The sequence below is a fragment of the Monomorium pharaonis genome, chromosome 1, assembly GCF_013373865.1.
Source record: "Monomorium pharaonis isolate MP-MQ-018 chromosome 1, ASM1337386v2, whole genome shotgun sequence".
Lineage (NCBI taxonomy): Eukaryota > Metazoa > Arthropoda > Insecta > Hymenoptera > Formicidae > Monomorium > Monomorium pharaonis.
In genome coordinates this window covers 333332-351683 of record NC_050467.1, presented here as the reverse complement: position 1 = coordinate 351683, position 18352 = coordinate 333332, and the positions used below count along the sequence as shown (strand labels likewise).

Genomic DNA, 18352 nt, shown 5'->3' with positions numbered 1-18352 from the left:
ATAAGGGGAAATAACAAAAAGCGCGTCGTACGAGAGACATGCGAGAAAATGAAGCTTGGATGGGGGATAAAGGGAGGAGGAGGGGGGGTAATGTATCGAGCGTGATTGCGTGATAAAATATGTTGTATATAACTGTAGCTATATATTGCCGTCAAAATTAATATTACAGAAAATATTACGTCTTTTTATCTCTCTTGGGATAAATATTACGATTTAATAAAAAAATTCTCGTATTGATTATATCGTAACCACAAACGCGTTTATGCAAGAAATCGAGCTCTCGAGGAAATACTTGATTGCCGTACACTTTCGCTCCCCGAGCGAGGCATTGTCATCGCAATTCGCGAGTTTTTATGCTTTCAAGTTTTAGAAAAAATTCTTAAGAGGCGTCCACTCTGTGGAATGAAAAATCATTTGCATATGCACACTTCGCGCGGATTTCACCCTTAAAATATTCCATCCCCGTATCTCCGCTCGAAGTATTTCTTTGAGCAACGCCTCTCCACGAATTACCGACCGCGGTATGAAAATCACCGCACTTGATGCTCCTCTAAATTGCAAAACAGCCCCGCATAAGTAGCAGCACGCTAGGAGGTGCACGTGCATTAGTTCGTATATATCTCGCGTCGCGCCTACCATTTTTCCTCGCCACCAGATATATGCGCTTCCCTATGGGCGAATATATATCCGCGCGCATTCGTCGCAGTTGTAGTAATTTGCAGGTGCGCCTAGGTAATTAGTCGCGAAATAATTTGCACTGCAGTGGAAACAGTCGGCGCGCGCAAGAGCAAGTAGCGCGCAAACACTACTCACACTTCCATTTCGCTTTCCGTTGCCGTGGCTCAAAAGGGTCAAGAGTCTGGAAATCTAGACAGAGGGAATAAGAGAAAGAAGGTGAAAAATCGAACGGCTGATATTTCAGCGTGTTAAGTATCGCAGGGACACCGGCGGGACTCCTGTATCGCGGGATTATGAGATTATAACGTCTCGAGGGGGCGCGTTATCTCTATTTCCGCCCGCTCGATATATTCCACGCGCGGAAATCCGCCGATAAAACGACGCATCCGTAATGAGAGGGAAAGGGAAAGAGCGAACGCGTTGGTACGTATTTGCACATTTTAATATTTACCTTACGGACGTGATTAAAATCGCGCGTTTCGCTTAATGTGCGGCGATTAATATTCGATTATTCTGACGTATTTCAATCCCACGCGGTGCGACCACCGGATACGATGACGACAATAACGTTGCAGCACGAGGCAGCAGAAGTTGCCGGGCAAAGAGAAATCTCTTCGCCTCGCGATGTAATCAAGGATGCATTACGTGGAAATTGCGAAAAAACGTGGCTTTCAGGTAGACAAGTGTTACTAATATTAAATGTTTCCGCATAAATACGAGCTCGCGAAAAGTCCCGCGGAGAATTTTTTTTTTCTGAAAAATAAATCCAGTGAGAGAAAAGTAATTTCTATCCGCGAGAATAACGCGCCGCAATTTAGTTTCTATTATTATTATTACGGATGTATAAAGATTTACTGCAGAACTGTCAGATTAACTCGCTTTTAAATAACCGATCGATTTTTACGGTAGGAAAATAATAGCTATCCATACAATGGCGCTCCGTTAATCTTCAAATAATTATATATCGAGTGGTATTTATATGTAGAATTTATTTTGCATTGATCGTGCGTCGTAAAGTGACGTAAGTGAGGGAGAAAACGATTTCTTGCCGATCTATGCCGGTACATACGTGTATAGAGCGCGTCTGTGTGCTGATATACTTTGGTAGTCCTGCATGCGATAACGTCCGACGTGTCCTTATTGACTGGGAACTGGCCAATAATTCGTGGGGTTCGGCGACCCGTGTAAAATGGGCTGCCGCCTGTGTATAGAACGACGCTATTGCTTACGTACTGAATGTTCCAACTAAGGCACGATAATAGCGCGATCGCGGAGCCTCTGTAAAGTTCCCGGTGAAGATTAATGCCGGCCCCTAAAGCACGTATATCTCGCGGCTTTTGAATATTAGTCGTCTCAACAGACTATAGTTTGACCCAGTGTTACCAGTGGCTCTTCTGTTGTATTCGGCTGCGAAAAAGCCTAAGCCACTCCGTGTTCGAAACTACCGCGGGAAATCCAGAGAGATTTTGAAATTTTACAATTCAAGATGCGCGCGCGAATCCGAGATACCTGAAATATTCAGAGCGGCCTGCCTCTAAATTTGACATCCTAGAATTGTAAAGAGGCGAATATTCCGAAGTAGGTACGAAAATTCGTATAGAAAAACGTTAAGACTTTAAGACTTTCGAAACTAAGGTGCACAAAATTGTATGAATAATAGGTGGGATTTGGACTGACGGGTCGTTGATGCTCTCTGGCAGCGACGTTCGTGGTGCGCCGCGGCGATTTTCGTGAGAGAAGCTATTCCGAAGTTGCTGTAAATCCTGTATATCTTGTGTAGTTCAGAGCGGAGTGCACGCGCGCGCGAGTCGTGATCGAGCGCATTGAGACGTTTCGGAGCACAGCGCGACCCAGGACTCCATTTAACAGACGTGAAACAGATACTCCGCCAAATTTGCCGATAACGTACAAACGCCTGACGATAAACAGCGTACCACTTCCGGGCACGTATCGATTCATAGGAACTCGTGCTAGAAGCCCTATTAGCCGCGAATGACGACGTTCTCCCGTTAAACTTCGATTTGGCGCTCGCTATAAAGCCGTTTTAAAGGTTTTGCACTCGAAAGCTTTGAACGATTTACTGCGAATGCTTTTTAGATATAATGTTAGACTAGTATATACGTTCAGTTTATTTCGCAACAAAAGCTTTTGACGCTCTATTTCTGAAGAAGATGCAAGATTTGTAGGAAAACAAAAAAAAAGAAAACTAAAAATTTAGTTTGGAAAAATTTAGTAGATATTGCTTTCTGAGTGAGATATTTTTAGAACTGAAACATCACTAGAGCGCTCTTTAATTTTTGTTTTTATCGTTTCAAATGTTCGGGGCAATCAGCGAAGCAAGCGGGTGGTAGTAGTAGTTGAGTTTCAACGCGGATTCTCCGAAGGTTGATGACCCAGATGTATGAAATAAATTATCTCACGCGAGGCATCTCGAGAGTGGTGGTTTTCAGGATAATCGATTAAACGGATGTAGATAGGAAAAGTTGGTGCTCGGCCTGTTTTCAGCGCGAAATTGGCGCGCAGAATCGATAATTGTGTCGCTTATCGGTTGAATCTGTAAAGGATGCCGTGCGTACATACACAAGGGGACGAATTTTTAGAAATTTTATTACATTATTGTCAGGAGAGAGAATATCGGCAATGTTTATATTATAAGCGAATTTTGAAATTAGATCAACTTCTACTCGAGTCCTTCGGATTTTCAAGTATGTAAGTTTCTTGTATTCCGGTATTGTTGGATTCTGAAGCATCCTGTATATGTCGCGGAATCTTAGCAAATACGATCGGGTGAGCATTCAGGAACATCGGAGACGTTTCCGTGCACATTGCATTCTGGGATTCTATTTAGTAGAGATTTACTGAAATCACGGATAACTGAGTAACGGTCTGAAACAGTCCTATTGTTTCGGTACAGGCATGTTGCACCAGCAAGCAGCGATTGTTCTGTGCGATTTCCTCGGTTTCTGCTAATCGAGATTACATGTAACCCATAAGTATAAAACAGTTTCGGCGAATGTGTGCATACAGTTCTGCACGGGCTATCAATCTGTGTGAAAATATATGCATCAGTTGCAATCAAGATTCTTTAATCGTTTCTCAGATAGACGTGCAATTTAATTTGACCTTATAATAATTGGAGGTTAATAATCTTTTAATAGAAATTATTGTTAATAAGTTAAAGGAAATGCGTGAGATGTATGACAAGCGATTTTTCTTTGGCGAATTATAGGCTTCAGTGTGTGTTGATGTTAAACCAGCCTGTTTTGGATCGATTCGCTTCGTTTAATCCCAAGGGTTCACGCCACGTTTCATTGTGCAAAATGCATTTCAACAATTTATTCACTCCGATTGACTGAATCTCACCTGTACCGTCGGATATACCTCGACGCCCCGCTCGATCTGAACTTACAATTAGTTTAATAACAATCATAGCTGTTTTAACCAACTGATTAGAGATCAAACAAATTCTTGATCATGAAGATTCCTGAGCTTTTCGCATTTCTGACCACATTCCATTTGCGCTTTATTTGATGCAGGAAATTAACGTTTCACTGTCGACCATCGTTGACATAACTTTTTTTAAAATTTTTTATACACAAATACATAGTTTTTATGAAGAAGATATTTTATATAAATTAAATAAACATTTTATTTTGAACGTATCAGATTGCTTTTCGCCATAATGAAATGAACTACAACGTTCACGAAACATTGGCATTAATCATGGATCAAGATATGGAGGAAGCAGATCATATATACATATAATCTCTTGTTTATAGAATAAATACTCGTGCAAGTTTTAAATGTATATTTCAAACGTGGCAATTTTTGATATATATATATTTTAAATTTGTGACCATTAAAAAATCTATAACATGAAGATAAAATTGCATACGAGAATATTCAAATAATTAAAATGTTTTTTTTTGGAAAATATAAAAAATACGATATTTTTGAATATTGTTGTTTCCGTAAAATATGAAACATATGTAATAATTTTGAATATTGTTACGTCTGTCATAATGCCACTGAATTTCATGAAAACAAAAATTTGATTGCGATATTTACTACAGTATTTTCTTGTTGTAGAATTGTGTTATTTTCTGTAATAAATAAATTTCGATGAAAGTCCATTAAATTCGGCAGGTCACGCGCAACGGGCTCGCATTGGTTATCGTGGCGTATTTCATTGTGTAACAGATGCAGGGTCGATTTTAAACCGACGCCGTAACGACGTCATAAATATAAATGCGCTCTGTAAAGGGATCTTTACGAGCAGGTCAGTGTCGGCGATAACTCTGAAACACGATAACGATCGGCGGCCGAGACGATTATCAATTGACTGCCCAGTGGCGGCACTGAGAAATTCCACGGGGGAGGAAGGATACAACGGGCTGTCGTCCCAGGGTTTTCGAGAGTCGCAACCTCGTTGTGGTCGTTTCTAGTTTCGGGACTGGAACAATGCCCGAACAATGGTGAAACTGTTCGCGGAGATCAACTCGCCGTGACGCTTCTGGAACTCGGACGAATCCGGAATGGTCTTGCAGCGAGACGAAATCTTTCCTATCCCGGTCACGCGCTCCGAAAAAGGCTCTCGCTCTAAGGGAAGTTAGCCACCTTCTCGATACAGAGGAATCTTTGTCGTCCTCCCGGGGGATGTCCCGCACGCGTTCTCTGCTAGTTTAAGCTCGCAGCTGGGACTCGTCTTTATGTTTCGGATTATTTTCTGTAAAATTGCGACCTTAAACAATTTCGGAGACATTAAGTTGAAACTTTTTGTTTTAAATCTTTTAAGTTTTTTTTTTTACCTTTTAAACTGTTTTAATAATGTAGCATCGATTAATTTACCAAGATTAATTTACGAAATGTGTATTCACCCCTCAGAATATGTTTTGGAAGGAAGATATTTCTGTACCTGGAGCAAAGTTCAATATTATCCTGTGACACGAGCAGCAGGGCTCCGGGCGACCTATCGATACGTATCTCTTCCGAGAGTTAAGGGAGTTTCCCAGGTGCCGCAAAGCCGATTATTTGCCCCATCCATAATATTCCCGGATCCCCCAGCATGCATGTAAACTCGACGACATATCGACGACTGGAGGCATTTCCATGTAGCCCGCCCCTAATCGTTCTTATAACACGCCCTTTTACTTGTCTTCGTTTGATATGCATCACGTTCTCCCGTGATACATTTCGCGTCAAATTTTCGCTGTCGATTCAATAGATGGGCAAGTCCGATTTTAACGTTAAATACGTAATTTGAGCTTTCGTACAAATCCCGATTGGAATGAAAACATTGCCGAGTGGCTCTCGCGCCAGAATTCAGTCAGTTTTCCCTAACCGGCAAAATGTCGATCACAAAATAATAGAGCCGTGTGCATGACTGATGGCGGAAACGTGGCTTCCGGTAAACGATTCTCGCGAAAGCCGCGCGGGCTTTCTGATCCCGACAGCGCGAGCAAAATCCCGTCGTGTGTTTTTCCGATTAATTCGTCGGAAAGCGACCGCTCTGATTCCGACAGCGCGCGAAATCTCGACGTGTACTTTTCCGATTAATTCGCTAAAAAATGCACTTTCGTCCGTTACGGTTCATAATGGATCGACGTGCAAGCCAGCCATTTCGACGGTTGGCTGCCGCATGCGTTGTGTATGCGGTAATGGTGTTTTATTTACATAAAAAAAATCGGATGGAAGGTTCATCGCTATGCATATATGCGAAATGAGCATTAGACTCGAAGCGGAAAATACTACGGAGATAAAAAAGTGGACTCTTCGCGCTGAGTAAAATTTATTTGATGTTAAAAACGTCAGTCGCCTCACAACGACTTTGAATATTTCATTCTGTTTGTTGAAACTAAGGGAATTCTCGAGTGTTAATTACGATGAACGTATTATCGTCATTAACGATGCATTCTCAACGAATTTATTCGTGCATCAAACGATTAATCGGCTATTACTACGTGCTAATGTCAGCTAATGCCGCGAGTGTGCTCACGACCGCGATTTGCAAAATGCAAATTTTAATCGTTATTGAATAACATCTGCTGGTAAATAATGTTAATGCTAATTTTTACATGTCAAAATGCGTCCGTTGCAGATTTGATCGGTTCCACTGAATATTAATGAGGCGAAAGTCAGCGGAAATGTCACTAACAATAATTAGCATAGTTTGTTTAAACGCACGTGCTCGTGTGTTAGAATTGTAAATACGATTGACTGTCAATATCTTTAGCGTTGCGCGTGCACGAACGGTAATGCAATAAAATAAAAGAGAGACTGTGTACCCTTATCTTTCCTTCTTGTTGTAACATGTACCCTTGCTGTGTATCCTCACGTTCTCATTTTTTACGATTCGCATCACTCGAATGACTCTGTTTACGCACTTGCGCCATTAATATTATTTGATCGGCGCATGCAAACGATTGAACGAATTATGATGACTGTTGCAACATTTATGAATTTTATAAGACGATGCGCGGACTGGAAAATACTCGGGGCGATCACCTAGTTGTTCTCGATTCGACAATTCTGACAACTTTCAATGGAAACATGCGCGATCGTGGATAAACGACTCAATTGGAAGAATTGAGACAAAAAATGTGAAAATAATTGAAAGAGACAAAAATTATAAGAAAAAAAATAGCAGTTGATTTGTTTTGCTTTGAGAAAAAAGTTCTAGCTGCGAGATGCGTGTGAGACTCGAGTGTCGCTTTCGAGATTTCAATTTTTATGACATTTTACTTGGGGGGGGGGGGGAAGTGACGAAAAGCACTTGAAATCAAAGCGGTATGCTGAATGCGATTTTGAAGAAATGATCATGAATTCATAGCTGTCTCCGCGACTGAAAAATTCATAGAAAATGTGAAAACAATGGGAGGCTTTCAAGAAACGCGCATCGCCGAAACACGTACGAGATTCGAACATTTGAGATTTTGAGATCTCGTACGTAGAACACGAGCTGCAGGTCACACACGCGGATTCGACAGCTAATCAAAAGCCCGTCGGTGATATTATTAACGCCCTTATTAGCTGTCACGTCCGTATTTGCGACCTGCGATTCGCGCACTGCGTTTTATAAAATGTTCTTTTATCTTTATAGAAAAAAATTTACTTTATTTTTGGCAAACGACGTACGCTGCGAAATTGAATTGAACGCTCGTGAAATCGTTATATTAAGCTATGTTCAAGTGGCAATCAGATATTTAATGAAATTTAGCAAACCAAATTATTGCCGTAATATTTCGTCGATTGAATTTCAGATTAAATAGCGGGGTTGCGTCGAAATTTTCGGATTTTCATAAATCGTAACGGTGGTCGAAAAACGAATCTATCGCGGATACCTTTTTCGCCGGATGTTCCCAGGATAACAAGATCGGTGTAGCCAGAGGCGTCTTGGGGGAATGTAGCGTTAGTTAGACAGCTTCCAGGGGTTCCGATGGGGCATCCGCGATTATTTTTCACAGACAAGCTCGAATAACGGCTCTCGTAGATGGGAATATTTAAATCACAATCATTCCGCCCCAGCGAATTATATCTCGCCGGGATGAGCTGAATTTAGTATGTAAATGAGTTCTGTTATCTTAATTATCTTGCTTTTGTAATATTTCTGATTCTGAGCGGATTTATTCTCATTATGAAACTTTGATTAACTGTTTAATGCAGTGACATGTAACAGATATGTTGATTATCAGAAAAATAATTGTCACAGCAAACTATGTACTTATCAGCGAGGAAAGGTGCATAGTACGTGCATGCATACACACTTTTTCACTGGTAAGCAGCTTATTGTTGTAATTTGTTCTTTGCAATTATTTTATCCGAATACACATACACAAAATTGTGTGAATTATTTAAATATTTATGATCTGAGTCTCGAAATAGGATATCTTAGTACGAAACATTTCCGAGACTCGAATATATCGTATCTCGCGAAAGACAAAATTAATGGTTGTCAATCTCACGCGATCGTTTTCCGATACGCTTGTTATCGCAGTTTTCGAGAGCCCGGGGCTTTTCGATTTTAAAAGAGAAAACCTAAGGAGATTTGTTTCGTGTGATGTCGTCGATAAAACCCGTTTTGATTTTAGAAATTTAATTTGCGCAAAAAATAAGCTCGATATCGTTTTTTTTTTTAAAGGGGAAATTAATCCTGGCGGCGCTCCGGCTAATAGCTCGTCCTTTTTGCCGTTGCGCAAGAAGCTCGCTCGATCGATCGATCGTCAGGGAAAATTAGAAATTTACGCGTGGTAGCGCGGGAGTTTGTAAGCAATATCCGCGTTCCGATGCCAAGCAATTAAACTTTCATCGATTGGCGGCTCATTCGCCGATGCCGTCAAACCCGCTTCTTGTTTTTTCTCTCTCTCTCTCTCTCGCGTGCGCGTTTTTCCCCGATCGTGTTTCATATTCGAAGTTATAGTGATTCGGGTAGGGCGACTGTGCCCGCCGCTTAAAGCCCCGCGTCCGCGAACCGTTTTCATCCGCCCCTGTCGTCGGGCATAAATTTGTCTGGGTGATTTGTCGGCGGCCGTCCGTTTTCGGCCGTTTATTTCGCAAATGCTCGCACGTATCGATGAAACGCACGCTGCGACGCGAGTGTCTCCCCGGGATTTAATCCTCTATGCGTGCGGCCGGCTCATCTGCTGCCGAGTGTCCTGCCAAAATATCGGGGAAACGTAAAAGCGAATTTACACTGCTCAATCTTCAACTTGTACTTTTGAGACATTTGAAGGAAAAGTAAAAAGAGCTATTTATAAATTCTGTCACAGAGTCTTCGCTTTTCCTTTAGTAAGCAGGGTCCGAAGAACTATTCTATTTACTTGGGGCATTTCTGACCGATCATTAGGTGTGAATTGTGTAAATCCGGCTTAATAAACGCGGGCTTCAAAACACAATTGCAGTATTGGATTTTCAATTTTAATAAAGGAAATAGGAGCGGTAATTGGATTATTATTGACGTGGCTACTATGAGAATTTAATTAGCTTAAGTAAAGTATTCGTTGGTGCAGCCAATCGCCGCGAAAATGTTCGACGGGTTGAAAATATATCTATCGCGCTACCTGTCACGATTAATCAATTTGGAGAAAATACATTTACCGAACATGTAACTGCTTTATTGATTTAACTTACGCAAAATATTTATTGGCTCTGCTATTGTCATGTCTAATTAAGTTTTGTAAAAAACTGCGTTATTCAATTATGCAAGCAACTGAGTGATTTAAGCTGGAAAACATGACAGGTAGTGTTCTGATGAAAGGTTGTAATTTGTTGGAAATTTTTAATTTTCCCTTCGCTTCGTACTAATGCGTTTAAATTCCCTTGTGTTCGTTGCTAAAAATATTATTTGTCTTAAATTTACATGTCGCGCACAATTGCCGTTTTCCAACAGGTAAAACTAGTAAGTGGTAATTTATTCCGGGAGATATAAAAAATCATGAAGTTAATGAGCCATTTACACTCACTTAACTAAAGCTGAGATTAAAGGTTCGGCTCCACTTTTCGCCGGATCCACGCGAACGCCATTATCGGCGCACACACGTGCACACACGTGATTTACAACGATCCATCCTGACTCGACTCTAAATCGAGCGCAGTCCAATAAAGCGGCTGCCATCGAATATCTTTTTTTTTATCGCTCACCGCGCGCGATCGAGCGTTTTCGAATCGACGGATAAAACAGCCTCGAATTGGCCGTTTCGCCTCGGCACCGATGCGATGGTTTCGCCGTAGGAATTACTTCGTAAAAAATCGCTTCACGGACGATTGCGGTGGCGCCCGTCGCCCGGCGTAATCGAGTCCTCGAGCACCGATCGACCGGAAACAAGACGATAAGAGCGACGGAACGATGTCACTCGTCGTGGATCCGAATATCTTATCCCGCGAAAGATTTGCTTCGTGAGCGAAACGAATCGCTGCACGTGTCTCATGGTGATTAGGGACAGAATTTGTACCGTATATTATGTGACAATATACCGCATCTTGTATCACGAACATACAACATGAAAAAAAAAAAATAAAATAAAATAAATTGCGCTTTTACGTTTGTTAAAGTGCTGCAGTTACATTTATGCTATTCAAATAATGCTCTAATATTTTCACAACGATATTTTGATGTAAATCCTCAATTGGTATTCCTTTTTTTAAATAAAAACAGTTTTTGCAACGCTCCATTGTCAAACAAATGTATTATGTGGTGAACCGCGGAAGTTGCTCTCTTTCTCTCTCACTTTTCTCTCGCTTTGTATATACATAAAAATCTAAATTCATCGGATTCGCGTCAATCGCGCGCATCGACAGCATCCATAGTGTCGACACGCACTGCCCTGCGTCGGTGGCCTCGCATCGCTCGCATCCGGAATTGCGGCAAATCGGCAAAACCCGGTCGATGTCGAATAAACAGCAGTGCAGTCAATTTGCCGCGAAAATATCCGACGGGAATGAAAATATCGCGAGGGTGGGAAAGGATTCTGTATCCGCGTTTTATCTGTTCGACGTCTGCTGACTCGAGTTCTTTTTCGTTGAAATTCCAGATACGTTCCGCTGCCACGGCAGTATCGATTATTATGTTAGACGATAGGCTAGATCGAAGTTTACTCATTCTAGTTAAGAGCGTTCTTTTGCTTCAATTCTCTCCGCCGGAAGAAGAGAGCGACGGATTATCGAAGGTCGCAAATCCTTGATAATTTTCGTCACGAGATCGCAGGAAAAATTTTTACGTATAAGGAGTTTCAGAAATCACGGATTCTTATTTCTATAAAATAAATGTATAACTGAATATTTGTCGAGATTCTGATCTAAAAATAAACATTTTATTCATAAAATTTTGGCATAATTTAGTTCTTTTGGTTATTTTCTGAAAAGAGAGAGCGCGCGCGTGTGCGTGTGCGTGTTTAAAATTCAAAAATAATTCTGATGATAATTATGACAATAGAGATTCAAAGTATGGAATAATATTTTGCAGTTTTACGAAAAATAATTATAATTTTAATAATATCAAAATTAATGTAAATTGTACTATTTCTAATATGAGCGTAAAAATTTTAATAAGTATTGTATTTTTGAAAAATTTTAGAAATGTACAAAATTTTTACGGAAAATGAAAAATCGAGAATGATTTCATTTTATTAGTGAGTGTCAAGAATATTATTTAGATTTTTTAAGGAAGTATCCGAAATTTATATTAAAAATTATTAGAGAAAATTTAAATTGTGACTTTGATTGAAATAAAAAAAGGATGTTTATATAACAAAAATGTGTCTTGTATATATTTTCAGGTTTTAATCTCTTATGTTTAATCTCTTTAGGATGGAATAGTGATGTATAAGACGCATAAAATTACTATCTCACAATGTTCGTTCTTAAAGGATTGATTTCAACATTTTTGGAAACGTATTGGCAACTGTATAACTCTTTGCTGAAAAGTTAATCAACATCAAAATTCTAAAAATAGAAATCTTTATGCATAATATAAAAATTTCAAGTGACATACGAGAGCGTCCTCGTGTTTAACATCGATCAATAAAATTTACCTTCTCGCATCGTAAAGGCAACTTATTTCCACGGCACGGCGGCAATTAATAACCGGACGTTTTAATTATCGTCGCTGTTCTCTTCGTGAGAAATTAATCCGATGACCCGCGATATTTTCCCGGCTTTTCCACGAGTAATTGCGTATCCATCGAATCCAGCCGTCGATACGACCAACTGTTATTATCGGCATTAGTACGCGAACGAACGGCATAATGTCTGGCATTGGGATCGCGAATGAAGTGCGGGGATTGCTTTGATCCATCATCGAGATGAAGCACAGCGGCTGCCTCAACCCAGTCGATTCGACAGGGCGGCAATGTCCCGTTGATGAGACCGAGAATTTCATGGCATTCGTATGACTGCTCTCTCATCGTGATTATCGCGTCTGCTGTATCATGGAAATGCGAAAACGTCGACTTGACTCCGTTTGCCGACATGAATAGTCGAATAGTCGAATGTAAAAACCAGCTCGAATGGCACAATTTTTTATTACGAGAGAGCAAGAGTTATTTAAGCGTGATAGCGTTTTAAGTCTGACGACTAATTTTACCGTGCATCTTCTGCTTCGTAATGTGCGATGTAAATAATATGTAATCGTAAAAGACGATATCAGGTTGCTATTGAAAAATAGTTTCTTTGATAAAGAGAAAATTTTCACATCTCTGACAAATACCGGGAAATAAGAATTTCCAGTCTCCGTCGCGTCGCAAATCCGATCGCGGGTCGGACGGAAAATCCAAAAAGACAGAAGGAGAGCTCGAAGGGAGAAGGTCCCTCTCTCGTGGACGTTATCGTCCTTGCCTGCTCGTCACGACTCTTGGCAACATCGGCCACTCTTAAGGATCCTCAAACGGTCCTCGCGAAGCGAGGAAACGTCAGGCCGTCTCGTCATCCGAGACTCTTGGAGCGAATTCAACGGTCTGGCTGCGGTCCAACCATGTTAATGGTCTCCTCCCTCGAACGACTTTGAAATTGCAGCGCCTAATTCAATGCTCGCCATGTCCGTTCGGCGCACAATTCCTCCGCGATAAGTCCTCCCGGATTTATGAACCATTCGCTATTGTCGCATCTTCGGAATTGCTTTCGCGAAATGCGAATTCGGTGTTCGTCGATGTTTTTATACTAATAGAATTTTGTGATCGCAACGTTTATATAGTATAAACCTGCTATTTTCGTTTACAACACGGAAACGCGCAATGTTGTAAGAGTAATTCGTTTATTTGATAAATTACCTAGCAATATAATATATAATACACAATGCTCGAAGAATGCAAAGCACAGCTTTGAAAGCATTTCGAGTTTTATTTAAAGTAATTTAAAGTATTTCAGTATTTAACGGTATGACAATTCAAGAAACGCTGTGTCTCTCAGATCCTGAGAAAGCACTTAGACTCGAAGAATCCTGAAATCCTGAAACTCTGAAAATCCCGTCACCCTGAAGTCTTTCATCCGCGTCTTTCCCGATAGCGAGCTTCGTCTCGCGAATCCGAGCGCGTAATCCATTTTACGCGCGAATTAAGCGGCGCCGCGTGCCGAGCTGCATCCCGAGCTCGCTATTAAACGGCGAACCATCCTTGATGGCACCCACATCCCCTTCTCGGCGGATTCGCGGTCTTCATTTCCGGTCGTTCGACGTCGCCGAGATTGCACGGCGATGTATTCCCCCGCCGTCCCTCCCCTTTTCTTGTTCCCTCTTCGTCGCGTTTCCCGCTGGGGCGTCGCGTCGATCCTTTTTCCTGTTCCATCGCGTCCGCTTAGAATACTTACCTACCTACCCTCTCTTCTCCCCCTTCCCTACCACTCCTGCATTCAGCTTTCTCCGAGCGATATCGCAATCGAGCGTGTCGATCCGACTTCATCGATGAGAGTCATTTACATCCGGCAATATTCATGGAGCCGCGAGATCAAAGTCCGAATCGGCGACGACAGCATCCGTCGCGCGTCGCCGTTGTATAAGAGGCGTAGGACGCCGGTGGTAATCAAGACGGAGTAATCATTTAATAACACGGGCGTCGTCGCGCGTAATAACGAGGCCGCGGAAATTGGAATTCGCGTCACGCGCTCAATCGCTCCGAGGCGATCCCGCGTGTTCGAATCTTACGAGTACATCCAGTACGAATATCGAGATGTATTTCCCTGATCGCCGAAAAAAAATTGAGGAAATAGATTCTTGAATTTTTAAACCGCATTAGCTCTCAAGATCTTCGTGTATTCTGGACCTCTCTTGCAACGCGATATTCCGGTATCAAAATCCTCTTTTGCTTCTCCTTCGCCCCCCCCTTCTCTCTCTCTCTCTCTCTCTCTCTCTCTCTCTCTCTCTCTCTCCGGGTTTTTAATAATTATTTAGTAAGGCAATATTGATGAAAATTAAGATACAGCGAAGTAAAGCTGAGCTGTACTTTGCGCATGTTAATGTCGGCGTTAGTGCGCATAGTTGGCTCGCGAGAATTAATTTTATCACACTAACCGAGTATAACGCGCTATTAATTCTGGGACGGACGTGTCTGTCTCCCTCCCTCTTACCTTTTCTACTCTCCTCCCCCTCCTCTCCCCACCTTCATCCTCATCCTCACGGTGGAGGATTTACGAGGTACAGGCTCGCTTCCAGAAATGAAAACTTCGTTTCAATTTCATACATAGCAGTTCTCTTTCTTGGCGGAATTACACGGTATATTTTAGCGCTTTACGCGGAGCGCCGCCTGTATTTCACGACTAAGTATCGGCTTACGTATTCGCACAGAAAGGATTAATTTTATCGTAACTCCGGCGTAAACAACGCGCGCGTTTAATACACCGACGAAGGCAGAAACTGCGCCACTTCCCTCTATCTCGAACTGGCTGTAACTTGAAAATGCAAGGACTTAATCTAATGGCGTTTTTGACGGTGCTGGGTTAACCCGTCTCAGATTCTTTTCCTCTAGAACTGGCCAATCACAATTATTCCCTTCTTTAGAAGAATAGCTGTGATTGACCGTTATGACGTCATTAATCACTCCCGGAGCGATTAATCCAGGCCGGTCGAAAACGCTTTAACCAACGAGCGTCAAGTTGTGATATGTTAAATGAAAAATATGATGCTTGTAGCTCTTCACATTTTGAAGATTTAGATATGCATCTCTTTAGATATGCAATCGTGGGGGGAGGAGGGAGGGTGAAAGGTGCAAATATTGTATTAAGCTCCGTGTTTATCCGCCTCGCACATTCTTTAGATATCGCTTAGCTCCGTACACCGATAAACCGTATTCTTCTTTGGGCTCTTTGCGAGGGGGTTGGTTTCGACGAAGGATTTACGAGATGCACCCGTGACCTCTCAGAAACGAAGCCGGCGTTTAAATAGTCGTTTCTGCAAGGGCGAGGATTTGTGGGCCGGCATACTAGGCCACCGTTGGTGAATCGCCGAAATTCCGCATAATACGAAGGCACGATAGCGACGAACCCTGACCCTTCCCACCTCCCTCTCCCATTTCCTCCCATTCTCTCTCTCTCTCTCTCTCTCTCTCTCTCTCTCTTTCTCTCTCTCTCTCTCTCTCTTTCTGTCTCTGTCTCTTTGAATCGCCAATCCTTTTCGCGGAGAATCCTTTTCGACTGTGCTATTGTCGATCTCGAGTGTTGCCGCGACTGTGGAGAGCAAGAGAGAGATCATTTAATAGCGTGCCGACACGAACATAGATCTTCGTTCCGGTTTTAGCACGTTGACTAACGGCGTCGCGACGCCTGCCGCGTCTTCCATTGTCTTTATCGCGCCGCGTCGGGATGCTCGACGTCGTTGGCCCACACACACGATCCGACAGTTTGTGCGAAAATTTCTCTGTTGCAGCATTTGCTTTCGTTCTGCAAGAGAGAGAGAGAGAAAGAGAGAGAGAGAGAGATAAGCATTTAAGTCAGTTTGCATATCTAAGATGTGAGATAGTCTCGAAAAGAGTTTTGCTATAATGGCATATCTGAAGTACAGCGAACCCGTGTTATGTGTGTCTCTAGCTGCATGGTGACCCAGAACTGCTACCATTCCTTTCGTCGATATACTCTTCGATTGCGCAACCATTCTTTCTGCGAAACAATGCCGTGACGCATCGACCAAATATATTGAAACGTTTGTGCATGTGTATGAGTGAAATATGAGTTTTTTTTCTCCAAAAGAGAAAAATGTCTTTGACAAAAAATTCAACCATAAAAACCATGAAAAGTTATTTAACACTGCGGCCACTTAGTTATTCAGACAGTACTCCTGTCTTGTTATCGCGCGCTGAAATAATAAACTCTAGCTACCGCTCGAGAGAGAAGACATATTCGTTTTTAATACTGTTTCCTGCTTAGAGGATGATTTTCCGTCACGTCACGCGCATCTAGAATCACTTGAGCGTTTAATAGCGCTCTGCCGCGGATCGTCGTTCTGGTTACAGTGGTTTCCATTGTTTTACTGAGCTGCCGCACGCGATGCAGAACGTGTGTACATTTTGCATAGAGGGTGTCTCGTGCATCGCGCAATTTCTCGCGATTACGCATTCTACGCGGTGGAATGTTCGAGTCAATTTTCCCAGAGCAGAAATTTAATAACGAGTCATCTTTATTCAGAACTTTTTTATTCGTCGGACGTTAGAGCGTCGTATTAAAATTCTGTTACGGTAAAAAGTCCACTAGAAATTGAATGAAGATCCAAATAGCATTTCCGCCTCGCTCGCGAGTTGGTCGAGACCTCCCGAGGTATTTATTAAAAGCGGATTGCCCCTCAAGTTTACAACGTTCAAGTTTGTCGAAGGCTCCACTGCCGGTTTAATCGAAACACAAGACTCTCCCATTTACCCCTTTCGGAATGAAATTCACCTGAACCGTTAAGTGGTCGCCCGGACCAAATCAAATGCAAATTGCTCCAAGGCTAGAATCCTGTCGCGCGCATATTTCACAGCTGTCCGTGGATTATGCAATGTACACGTGTGCGCGCACATTTCTTTGGACCCTTCGTAGGCGGCCACCGTGAACCCCATCAAAACCGGCTTAAGCTAATTTGCAATTTACGTCGTGTATGGCCCGCTCGCTACATCAGCTCGGGCTGACCGGCCGAGAAGGAGGGAGGGAGGGAGGGAGGTTTCATCCTGTTATCGTGTCTGCCACCCCTCTTCCCTGCCTGGCCAGCGCAAGGTCCGGAAAATTGAAATACGTATCAGACGCGTAAGGAGATTTGGGCCAATTACAACGCCCGGTATAGTTCCGGCCATCGCCGGGAATTCATTAATTCTGATTACTCGCGCGATTATGTACAGGGACTACCGGGTCGCCCGCACTTCTCTAAACAATCGACACCATATTTGCATCGTTCGTGTAATAAGCGCGATGTAATTGCTTCTCCTTCTCTTCTTTTACGGTTGTAATTAAATAATTTTTATGTATATTCTTATTGTTTATTTTGAGATTAGTAACAAATTTGTTTCGATAAAGATTGCATGCGGGCAAATTACTTCTTTTATTATAGCTGTCCACTTTATAATGCTTAAATTATCAAAGTATTGTGTTTAGTCAATATAAACGATAATTAACAAACTCTAGTATTTATTTGGAAATGAAAGAGAGTTGTTAGTAAAGTAAACATTTGCCCAACGCGTATAATTGTTCCTACGAGTGCTATTGTTTACTTTAAACGACGGGTTTTTCACGTAAATATTTAACTGCATCTTGAAAATTCTTGTTTTCTTCTTGCAGAATGAAAAACAAAAAGGAGAACACTAAATTAAGTGTTAAAAATTTAGAAAATTATGATGTCTAAACTTATGGAATCTACATTTTTTTTAAGCTCGGAAGCTTATACAGATAGTCTCGAAAAAGACGAAGGAAGAGATAGGGTTATACTTCTGTCGTTAAGATTAAACGCGATCTTCTATCGACGTGAGACAAGAAAATAAATGGAATTCCTTGGGTACGTTAACGTCGAACAATTTAGTAGTGGAGTTTCGTGCTTCGCGCCAAATTTCCACAATTCGTCCTTCGTGAAATTCCAATACAGAGAAGTTGGCAGAGTGATTGGCTAAAACGCAGCGAAACAAAAAAATATCAATTTACCACATCATAAAAAACTACGTTTGTATCGGTTATGGGTGTCAGGCGAATTTTACGCTCTTCAAAATGCGTAATTCTCTCGTCCAGCGTGCGTCAGAAG

At 41.9% G+C, this 18352-nt stretch overlaps 1 protein-coding gene across 1 annotated transcript in view; it reads left to right on the top strand.

Annotated features, from left to right (window-relative positions):
* LOC105833134 (leucine-rich repeat-containing protein 24) overlaps positions 1 to 18352 on the top strand; it is a 100120-nt gene that overhangs the window by 10806 nt on the left and 70962 nt on the right. The window lies entirely within an intron of this gene.